This window comes from Gymnodraco acuticeps, unplaced genomic scaffold (genome assembly GCF_902827175.1).
Source record: "Gymnodraco acuticeps unplaced genomic scaffold, fGymAcu1.1, whole genome shotgun sequence".
Lineage (NCBI taxonomy): Eukaryota > Metazoa > Chordata > Actinopteri > Perciformes > Bathydraconidae > Gymnodraco > Gymnodraco acuticeps.
This window is the reverse complement of record NW_022992065.1, coordinates 14,903-26,297: the sequence shown is the minus strand read 5'-3', so window position 1 is coordinate 26,297 and position 11,395 is coordinate 14,903. Positions and strand designations below refer to the sequence as shown.

Sequence of the window (11,395 nt, the reverse complement as noted above, 5' to 3'; positions counted from 1 at the left end):
ATTACAAACAACACTGGCTCTTAGCTGGGTAAGATTAGATGGTGCAACAGTATCAGTTGTATCAGAGTCTTTCTTTATTGTTTTAATTATTGTTTTCTTTATTGCGAACATGCTAATAATTAGCTAGCCTTGTTACAGTAACACCGGTCGATGCAAAGGAAGTCTCTAAAGGCTTTTCTCGCTGGAAAAGATGTCCAGTGTATAAAGCAGCAAAAAGGCCGGCTACATTTTCGAAGAGTTGCCATGGAAGGGTTGCTTTATCGTAAGTGTATGTTGGTAAAACAACTAGCTAATGGCAAGAATATAGGAGAATTATTTGGCGCTTCATAATCGCTCATAATGTTAATATAGCATTGGTAGAGAAGTCAGCTGGTTCCTGGTTGCATTAGGATAAATGCTTATAAATACAGGGTCTAACTGAAAAGGCTCATGTGGAAATGACATAACCCAGGTACAAGGTGTTTTGAACATACTGCAGTGTCACTGTGTGTCTTACCTGTTCACATACTGCATGATGTTTCCAGGCCAGGCCAACTTGACGTTCAGCTGACCTCGATGTTCCACAAAGAAATCGACCAGCGTCCTCGTCACCGTGGCGGACGTGTGGAAGAAAAACGCCGGGATCCACAGGATGGCCCCGTCCAGCTTCTTCAGGCTCAGGAAGAAGTTGTTCCTGTCCTGCACAGTCAGTAAGTTGTTGTAGTATTTCTCCAGGATACTCGGGTTAAAGGTCGTCATGTTGGTCCGCCGCCCAACGTCCTTCTTGAACATCTCGGTGGGTGCGAAGTTGCAGCGGAAAACAAAGTCAAACTTCTCGATCTGGGGGCCGCAGCGCGAGCCGGTGAGGATAGCCGCTGTTTTCCCACCACGGCGCAAAACATTGTATTGTTTGTTGAGGGATGGGCGAGACCTCGGGAAGGAGCGAGCGGAAGTTCTCTCCGATGGAGAAGACGTACTTGTGGCTGGAGTAGTCGTAGTGCATCAGCTGTCCGATTCTCACTGAGTCTTTAATCAATGAGAAGTTTGTGGGGATGTCAATGTATTGAGAGATCTCCTTTCTGCAAGACACAAAGGACAGTTTTGATTTGTGAATCTACAAGGAGTGGACACAATTATAGCATTACCTAAAGAGTGTTATGGTGTTTGATTGGACAGAAGGTTGTTCCAGGTCGACCTTAGTGGTGGGCAATATAACCTAACATTTATATCATGGTATAATGAAGTTAAAAGAGATACTCCACCGAGGACGTGATCCTTCCTTGGTTAACTCTATTGGCTACAAGTTAGTGGCTTTTAGTAGTTTGGTAGCTTTGATCAAACTTGAGTATGGACATGACACTAGTGGTGACAACACTTAATAGGACTTGTTTCAAATGACTTGAGACTTGGATTTGCCTGTAAGTAAATGAGATCTTAAAGTAAGACGTGCTATGACCGAATTTAAACAAAACTTGTCTCAATTTTTTGGGAGAATTTATTTGGATTGTTTCTAACTGCTTTTGACAAGGAAGTGCAAAAAAGTTAGCATCAGACAATCAGCTGGTCACTAAACATCAGTTTTATGCATATTGCAAAACTAGGAACTTAAATAGATTGGATGAGAAATGTGAAACTGTTAGTGTTAAGGAGTTTGAAGTCAAAAATAGAGAGTGTGAGTAACCTACTTCAGTTGTAGAAAAGCCGAGCTGTTGTAGGTCCATCTTGAGGAGTTCTGCAGGTCCTCGCTCAGGGCGTTGGTCAGAGGACTGAAACCTGGATCCATATTCTTCAACGCCAGCTGGGAGCTGAACAGACGAGGATACGACAGAGGGGACGAAGGGGGAGTTAGAAACAAGGAGGTTAACCCAGTCGTCCTTTCGTGTTAAGATGAGGTCGGCTTTATCCACTTGCAATTGAGCTTTTTTAAAACAAGATAATGCAAAACATCCCCATTTACCTGCATTGCAAAGCATTAAATGATCATATGTTTGGCAGGGCAAGGAATGCAAACAGTCAGGTTGGAAAAAAGGCAACAATTCAGCCAGATTATTGAAACCACTTTAATTTGGGGGGAAAACGTTTGTGTGCATAACATATATTCTGATTTAAGATTCTACCCTGTTTTCTTCCCATTTGATTTCCTTCTTGGAAATGTATTTATTAAATTTATTTTTTATGTTATAAAGAGTGAAAGAAAGTAATATGTTATTCCAATTAATTGTATGTAAATGCTTCTTTTCTTTGCAATAAGCAACAAAACACCAACATAACTTCCTTCCAGGTTTTGTTTAAATATCTTGCACACACATTTCAAATAGGTGCAACTTAAACCCTTAAGTGGGATCACATGACTGCTCGTGTTTCTTGTCCCGTTGTAGAAATGATTAAAGAAATAAAGCTTCAGCTGGCCTCTGCAGAAAATGAATGATTACAGATATTTTGTCTTTTTCTTCATCAGTTCCACAGCGATAAGACCTCGAGAAGAAGACAATCGTAATGCAAGTTTTTGAGCCATTCAGCAAAAAAATATAAGGACTTATCCTTAAGGAAACCAAGCGACATTTGTATTTACACTTTCAGCTCAGTGTAAACAAATACTTACATTCTCTATCCTTACTCTTACCTGGAATCAAATAAACCCAGTGCTCTCGGGAAAATAGGCAATAAGGTTAAACTTTTGCAGAAATTCTGTCCATCTTATCAAGTTCATTTCAGACTGAATATGTGAAGTCACATATTCACCAAATATGGTTTTATGTTACGCTTTCCTTTCATGGTTTTTAAAAAACATCTGAAATGATGCTTCGTTTACTACATTTAGAGTCATTTAAACTCCATGAGAAATCCAATAATGTCAACACTACGATGTCAACGTACTTGATAAGATGAACAATTGTCTTGCATTGCATGAAGCCTTTACTCAATCCAATGCTTATAAGGATTATATATAAACCAAGACTTAACCAGTATACAGTAAGCTTTCTATGTCTCATTTTTGCACGGAAACCTTGACATTTTGATTGAATTTGACTTTTTCTTGTCCATGGTGCGGTCTCTCGGTAGAAGGACTTCCTTCCTAGGTCAAAGTTATATTCAGTGCAGTTCTTGTAAAAGCAACACTCCGTCTTACCCAGAGCAAATAACAAAAAAGGACATCACTGCATACAGAGAGAGGATGGTCCAGGTCAGGGGTGTCAAACTCAATTTCATCTCGGGCCACATTCGCATCATGGTTGCACTCAAAGGGCCAGTTTTATATACAAGACTACATAAAAATACATATATAAATATTTAATATATATCAAATAATGTAAAATATTACATGATTGCCTCTGCATTGGATTATTATCGGATAGGGTAATAACTTCATAATTAACTACGTCTGAAAGCAGAAGTATAGGGCAAGTCTCTTCAGTGAGAATGTCACAAAATGATTTAAAAAGTCAAAATTTAAAAAAAACAAGTGATATTTTGAAAAAAAGAAAAAGGCAAATTCTAAGAAAGTCAAATTCTGAGAAACAAGTCAAATTTGAGATGCATTGTGGGACATGTAGTTTATAGGCAACGTGCTTCTGTAAATCGGCATGTAACCTAATAATAATAATAATAATGGATTACATTTTTTTTATTTAGAGCGCTTTTACAGGTGCTCAAAGCGCTTTACAATAACATATTAGACATGTAAGAGTCATTACTGTGGACATTACCCACAGGAGCAAATGCGGGTAGAGTGTCTTGCCCAAGGACACAACAGCCTGACGCAGTGGCGGCCGAGGCGGGTTTCGAACTGGAGTTCACCAACGCCCCTTGATCTGATGATCAACGCTCTAACCACTGCACCAAAACCGCAATAAACATATTATATTCTTTGAAACTCTTGTGGTCCTCATCAAATGAAGTCACGGGCCGGATTTGGCCCCCAGGCCTTGAGTTTGACACCCCTGGTCCAGGCTGTTCGGCACAGCTGAGCTAAAAGAGTGAAAACAGAGGAGAACTGCTAGCCTAACTCAAATGCCTCCATCCTGAGAAACAATTATTGGTTATCATGTGTGTTTCTACAGGACCGACAAAGATTAAACCAATGCTCTCTTGGAAAGACAGATATGGAGGATTTTCCACAATCATGATTATTGATTTGTTGATTTAAACATAAAACTTGTCTCTTTAACACTAATCTTCTACCTTTGACTAATCGTCAAAATGTCAAGGTTTCAGGTCAAGATCCTGCTATGGCAGTGTTCAAATTGTTCATTTTGCATAGAGGTCAGTAGCATTTACTGCATAAGGACAGTTTAAGTTTTGACCACAAAGGATTTTACCACAATCCAACAGTGTTAGCCAAACCTTAAAATGTATGTGTAAATGCTGTTCGACCTGGATGTGATGGCGTCCATCAGCCTTAGTCGGTTATTCTGCCATCTTTGAAGCAATTGAGGCTCAGCCAGAGAGTTGCAGCACTGAAAAGCTACTGATTAGAACAGTATCTACTACAGATGAGCCAATAGCAGACATACAAAATAATATGTGGGAGCCTTTGAGGGTACAATTTTGTTACCAACCCACAAGTATGCAGAGGATTAATGCATGATTAATAAAAAATACTCGCTGAACTCCACAAAAAGAAACTAGCCCTCTAAATGTATGCTGTTTCAAATCCAACACGATAGGTAGGTAGGTAGGTAGGTAGGTAGGTAGGTAGGTAGGTAGGTAGGTAGGTAGGTAGGTAGGTAGGTAGGTAGGTAGGTAGGTAGGTAGGTAGGTAGGTAGGTAGGTAGGTCGGTAGGTAGGTAGGTAGGTAGGTAGGTCGGTAGGTAGGTAGGTAGGTACAGATAGATAGATAGACAAGGTGAAAATGCATCCTTGTGTGTTGGATTAAACGTCAGCACACTGTATTCACCTCAGGACAGGTTTACGAGGGGGCCTCTCGCTGCAGGAGGAATGTGAAACAAAAATATGAACTCATTCTTATCTTTATCATCACCAGTGACTTTAAAAAGACATTTCATTGACAGAAAGGATCTAGAAAGAGCTGGCATGCAGAGATAAAGTGCATTTCAAATACTTACTCGATATTATAGTAAGAATAAAACACTTGTATTCATGATACAATACATCTTGAATGGTGGTCGTTTGAGTTGTAAGGCACTTTTTGCAACTGAAGATGGTGAACTATACAATCCCTGACTTTGTTTGAGTTATATTAAGCGATAACAAAATGTATTTCTCCATAGTCTTATGGCAATAACCTGTCCATCATGGATCTTGAATGAAATGATTGTGTGCTCAATGCCTGTTGCACATATTTAGAGTTGCACTATTATGCACTTTGGGAGCTTAGGAGGCTAAGTAGAGGATAAAACAAGGCTTTAGGTGTATGGCAGTCCAGTAGAAATTAGTGCCCGATGGTGGTGTTAGACAGGGATCACCAAGTTCATTTTTAACACTCTTTGTCATTGTCGTCTGGCCAACTGTTTAACAGGGAAAATACCATGTGGACTAAGTCTCCATGAACTGGCTGCACTGCATACAGAGCACAACAAACACATGTTATGTTTCCTGATCATAAACTCAAATTCTACAACAACATAGCAGGAAACGTATACAGATTTGTCCACTGCACTGTTTTCTCTTCAACATGCTGCCCACCTTCACATCTAACTCAATCTGAGCGCAACCTTGGCCCGTGGTGACGGCAAGCGAGGAGGAAAATGATTACAGGTTGAAGGAAAATAAATGCGGGTCCTCGTGCTATAAATCAGATCCAAGGGCGGCTCGCTGGCCTCCAGAGCCTCCATCAGAACGAGGCTGTTTAAGCATCGCTCTCTGGGCATGACCGACATATCGGTCAACAAAGATTTACAGAGTGATTTTCCTGGAGCTGTACTGCCGTGGCACTACTGAGATCTGTTCAAAAATATCAGACATATTGGTGTCAACAGACTTCCTGATTGGACTGGAATCTGATGCAGTATTAGATGCTGTAAACCCAGATGTAAACACACCTTACTCATTGAGAATCTGACCATTAAACTACACTGAACAAAAATATAAACGCAACACTTTTGTTTTTGCTCCCATTTTTCATGAGATGAACTCAAAGATCTAAAACATTTTCTATATACACAAAATAACCATTTCTCTCAAATATTGTTCACAAATCTGTGATAGTGAGCACTTCTCCTTTGCCGAGATAATCCATCCCACCTCACAGGTGTCACATATCAAGATGCTGATTAGACAGCATGATTATTGCACAGGTGTGCCTTAGGCTGGCCACAATAAAGGCCACTCTGAAACGGGCAGTTTTGCTTTATTGGGGGGGGTCCGAAAACCAGTCAGTATCTGGTGTGAGGGGTAGGGGTAGGGTAATGTTGTGAATTGAGTGGCCCATGGTGGTGGTGGGGTTATGGTATGGGCAGGCGTATGTTATGGACGACGAACACAGGCCACTCGATTCACAACATTACCCTACCCCTCACACCAGATACTGACTGGTTTTCGGACCCCCCCAGACCCCCTCCAATAAAGCAAAACTGCACGTTTCAGAGTGGCCTTTTATTGTGGCCAGCCTAAGGCACACCTGTGCAATAATCATGCTGTCTAATCAGCATCTTGATATGCCACACCTGTGAGGTGGGATGGATTATCTCGGCAAAGGAGAAGTGCTCACTATCACAGATTTTTTCAGATTTGTGAACAATATTTGAGATAAATGGTTATTTTGTGTATATAGAAAATGTTTTAGATCTTTGAATTCATCTCAAGAAAAATGGGAGCAAAAACAAAAGTGTTGCATTTATATTTTTGTTCAGTGTAGTTCTGGAGGTTTTCAGACACTCATGGAGTTTCTCAATGTCGAGTAAAGCTGCTCCAGAGCCACTATTTCAAGCACACTACGTCATCGAGTGCCGCCGAAGGACTGTTCCAATGTCCAGCATACTTGGAATTCTACCGAGCCCGGCGTACTTCGTTTGGAGAAATTTCGAGGCTGCATGTGTAGACTCCGCGGTCTTAAAATCCCCACAATGCTTTGCGCACGGACCAATTTCCCCAAATCTGTGGCGGAAAATGTAAGGCGGGGCCTCTCATATGACGCACACTTCGTTTTCCGAATGCTAGTAGGAAGTATTCTTGACTCGCTTCTGAAGCAAGACGCTCGGAAGACATGTGCTACCAAGCAAGCGTACTCGACATTGAGAAACACCCACAGCCTCGACAATATATACTAATATGTTAGCTAGAGCCCATAGCACTATAAACGATATAGTTTAAATAGGGGGGTTACCTTCATCAGTCTTTCTGAAATACAATATGTTCCTGATGTTTTTAGATAAATTACTAAGACGTAATGTAATGTAACACCTTGTAAATATTTAGATGCAACCCAGTTGAAAACTATTAGCCAGCTGTACAATGAGCTAATGCCATTATTTCTAAACATTAAACAGAAACACGACCATAACTGTTCACGTATGACTGTTTTTGTGTGTGTTTCGACCCATTTTGCCTTTAACTCTTAGATGCTACAACATTTAGTGAATGAAGTTCCATCACAATCGAATGTGAATTGCTTAAATCGCTCTATAGCAAGACACTTAATGTGGATAAAATAAGTGGAATCATGGCAGGAAATGGACTTAAAGAGAGACAGAAGAGCTGCGGTGGAACGAGCCGATGTATTTCACAGCTGTAGGATTAAATGACAGATGCCCTGCTTTCCTTCAGGCTGATACACACTCACAGTGACTGAGAGACACTGACATGAACTACATATAGACCAGTTTATCAGGGCCAAGTGATCTCCTCATTAAAAAACAACAACAGCGAGGCAGTGTTATCCACCGTTGACCTGAAAGATATAGTGTTGTCTGCTTATTCATTCTGTACATTTAAAATACAATGTATGAATAAAGCTGTCTGTTAAAAAATATAAATCGGAATTGATTTTATTTTCAGATGTTTTGATGGAAATGCTTTGCAGAGGCATCTACATTCATGCCTAAGCTGCTTGTTCTTCAATTAAAAACACAATTTCTGCTGATGATTTGAGAATGATGAGTTCAGAGCAGAATTTGTCTCGTAAAAAATATATAAGATTGTCAAAAAGCTTCCCCTTCATAAGGTTATACATCAAAAACTCTGTCGCTCTGAATTCAAGCAGTTGCTCAATACTTTAGCCTACATGTTAACATAGATGCTAGTAGTAGTAACAGTGATATGAGAGGTTGTAGTAGTCACAATAACAATAGTTTTACTGTAAGGGTAAAATAAGTAGGAATACTAGAAGTGACAGTAGTAGTGGCAAAAACTGTTGTAGTAGAAGTAGCCAAAGGGAAAACATAGCAACAAAGTAGTAGCCGTGCTAGGAGTAGATTAGCAGTTGTAAAAGTAGACCTACAGTAAAAGTAGTAATGATAAAAGTAGTAGTTGTGTGTTTCTCCCTTTGTAACTTAGGTAATCAAAATAAAATGCAGTTTTTATGTCACATTTCTTCAAATCTCTGTCTTTGTTTGGACCTGGAGGGCAATTAGCTTAGCTTAGCACAAAGACTGGAAGCAGATGGAAACAGCTAGCCTGGCTCTGTTCATATTTCTAACATAAGGCTGCAATGGCTTGTGATCAACTGAGGTCACGGTTCCCTGCACGTAGCCTCTCGCAGAATAAAGGGCACAAAGATTGTAAGCACTCAATGTGTGCAAATGAAACGCTGGAGATGTAAAAAAAACGCCTGAGGGTGATCAGCTTCAACACGAGGGTGGTGTGTGTGACATCACCATGATGTGCCAACCGCCAGGATCAGGAACAAACCCCAAAATGAAATGGTGTGGTTGTAACCAACATCCTGCAGGGAACAAGTAACCTTATGCATTTGTGTTTGTTTTATTTGTCCACAGAGTGTTTAATTCCCATAAAAACATCAGGAAGTCACTGTGTTTCACAAAGACGTTCTTGAATTGCAATTGAAATCACTGATATTAATCTTTACGCGTTAAAGGTGTTGGTGTATTTTTGAACGTTAAACAGAATGTAGGTAGCTGTTTCCTGCTTCCAGACTGTATGCTAAGCTACGCTAATCACATCATGACTTCAGTGCTGTAGTTAAAACACAGATATGAGTGGTACTGAGACCTATTCTAAGTCTAGGCAAGAAAGCAAATCCCCAAATGTCAGAGACTAACAGTTTTAAATAGCAATATTTGAGTGAAACTGCATTTGTGTATGAGTTGTGTGTGAGTTTGTAACTTCATTCATTCATTTATATACATTTGCTGCTGTTAAACGTTGTAATTATTATTTTAAGGGTGAAGTAAGTTCAATGATTACTTTTTAACACTATAACCTCGACCTCTCCCTAACCTCACCCATACTGTAACTCAGTTATATGTAGGCTACTGTTGTGTACTATTCTTAAAACATAGCATTGGACTTTAATGTCGTCATAGGTCTGCGCCTTTATGAAGCAGACTTTTGTATCATACAATGTTCCTTTATTGAATATTTGGGCCTAGCTGAAACCACAAACAACAGCCCCGGGTCATTAAGTGAATGGGGGGGGGGGCTATTAATGTTCGGCCCTTTGGTGTAAAAAATATCAGAGGGAATATTTTGAAACAGAAAATAAAGACCTTTTCTCACAGAGATCAACCAAACCACACATAGGCCTGCAGTATGAAAACACAGCGGCTCAGTCTGTGGGCCTCAGACAGCAGAGAGGCCTTCATCTGTGCCTCATCATCAACACCTCCATTAGCTACATATGCTACACCATGTATCAGTGGGTGAAGTTATGCATTTCCCTGATAAGATTACTCCCCCCTTCCAGCACAAACTGAGAGATGAAGGTTCAACTGGAAAACTGGAACAAGAATAACATTATTATAAGGATTTAAGGCAATAAACATATGTCACATTAGAAGGTATCAACAGTAAGTCACATTCAAATGCTTTTTCCACCCTGTCAGCATGCACCTGGAGTAACTAAATATATAACCCACCTCTCAGCTGATCTGGTGCAACAGTCAGCATACAGCCTACGTCTACAGCAGCACCCAGGCCTGTACTCACCGAAACCCCGCATGAAACATGGACAGCCTGGGTCCTCCATTAGGTCCGTATCTGGGGGTGCTGAGCAGAAAGTCCTTCTTGATGGACACGTAGCTGATGAGCGACAGGATGAGCAGAGCCACGCTGAACATGACCAGCCCCAGCGCGCTGGCGATCCGCACCATCCTGCCTCTCTGCGGACAGCAGCCCCCCCGAACCAGAGGCGCAGTGACCGGCCAGGACAAGGAGACAGCAAGAGCCCAGGCGCACCGCATCAGCGGCAGAACGTGGGTAGAAACGCGAAGACGACGCGCGCTTCACATAGATATCATAGTCCATGTGTGGAGGAGGAGCGGATGCGGCGGCACGGCAGTGGCGACGCGTGAGCGGCGAACATGAACGCAGAAACGCACAAGGCCGGACAGGCTTGGGCAAACCGCGGATCTACCCACGACTACAGAGCCAATGTAGAACGAGCGAAATGCCGCGATTGTGCAGATTTCATACCCTAAATATGAGGCATGAAGGCTTCGACGCGTGAGCGGAAGAAACGACGCAGGAAGAGAAGAGACTGTGACGCATTGACAGTCCGTGCATCGCAGGAAGGAGAGCAGATGGGGGAGGAGGGGGGTCTTGGAGGTTTTTCTGCTGGTATCCAGGCTCAGTTTACAGCCGGCATCATGACCTCAAGGCGGTGAAACGCTGCAGTGAAGCGTCGTGCAGGGAGAAAGTGGTGCCACCGCCGGATGCTGCGTCCTCTTCCTCTGCATCCTCCCCGATCCTCTCTCCTCTGCCGGTAGTCTCATTAATTAAACCGGAGTGTCGCTTTAAGGAGACGCAGCTCTGGTATCGCGGTAATCAGATAAACAGCACCAGCAGCATCCGAGGCGGAGCTCAGCTGTGAGGGGGGGATGGGACTCAAACATCTTGAGAAATGTGGAAGTATGTTTTCTGCTCACACCACAGAAAAAACAGCCCCACTGAGTAACCATTGTGTATTGGATATCAATTAGGTATCAAATAACTAAATAGTTTATTGTGTTTATGATTACCCGTGTTGTTCTTGGCAGGACTACCTGGTTAGAGTGAGGATATCCTGTTGGGGCTTAACTTCACACACAGGCCTGTAAGAACCTAACACACACACGTCCCACACACCCACACACAGACACACTGAATCAAAGAGATTTCAAGGCTTAGGCTGTTGTCAACCAGAAGTACAGATCATGTGCCTTAAGCCTCAAATCAAATGTCTCTCTGTCTTGCTACCCCACACACACACACACACACACACACACACACACACACACACACACACACACACACACACACACACACACACACACACACACACACACACACACACACACAC

General features: G+C 41.8%; 1 pseudogene; it reads right to left on the bottom strand.

The window, feature by feature from the left end:
• Nucleotides 1-492: 492 nt before the first annotated feature.
• On the bottom strand, nt 493-10,900 carry LOC117537120 (annotated as a pseudogene).
• Between the last annotated feature and the right edge of the window lie 495 nt (nt 10,901-11,395).